The 356-nt window shown below is 29.2% G+C and overlaps 1 protein-coding gene across 1 annotated transcript in view; it reads right to left on the bottom strand.

Moving 5' to 3' along the window:
- Positions 1-356, bottom strand: part of LOC106688785 (transmembrane protein 198) — a 20,307-nt gene that overhangs the window by 8,312 nt on the left and 11,639 nt on the right. The window lies entirely within an intron of this gene.

Raw genomic sequence — 356 nt, forward strand, 5'->3', positions numbered from 1 at the left:
GAAGAGAAATGATGTCTTCAGGATGAGGAGGTCCTCATCAATTTCTGTCAAGAAGGAAGCCATTTTGTACGCTAGGACAGAACAATAAGAAAAAAGAAGATACCAGGAATCAACGAAAGAAGATCGTGAGCTTGGTTAGTTTTTGCTATACATAAAAATAGATAGATGTGTAAAATAGATTTTAATTTAATTAAGTGTAATTATAATAAGTGTCTGTTTTTCTGATTGCCTAGCAACAATACGCCCTGAGATTAAGAGTCTATTTGTATATAATAAAAGTTAAATATAATTCTATTATCCATTTGGTATTAATGTTCTTAATTTGAACCCAAATTATCTTTTATATTTGAAAAAAG

Source organism: Halyomorpha halys, unplaced genomic scaffold (assembly GCF_000696795.3).
Source record: "Halyomorpha halys isolate HHAL.00 unplaced genomic scaffold, Hhal_1.1 Scaffold1205.1, whole genome shotgun sequence".
Classification (NCBI taxonomy): Eukaryota; Metazoa; Arthropoda; class Insecta; order Hemiptera; family Pentatomidae; genus Halyomorpha; species Halyomorpha halys.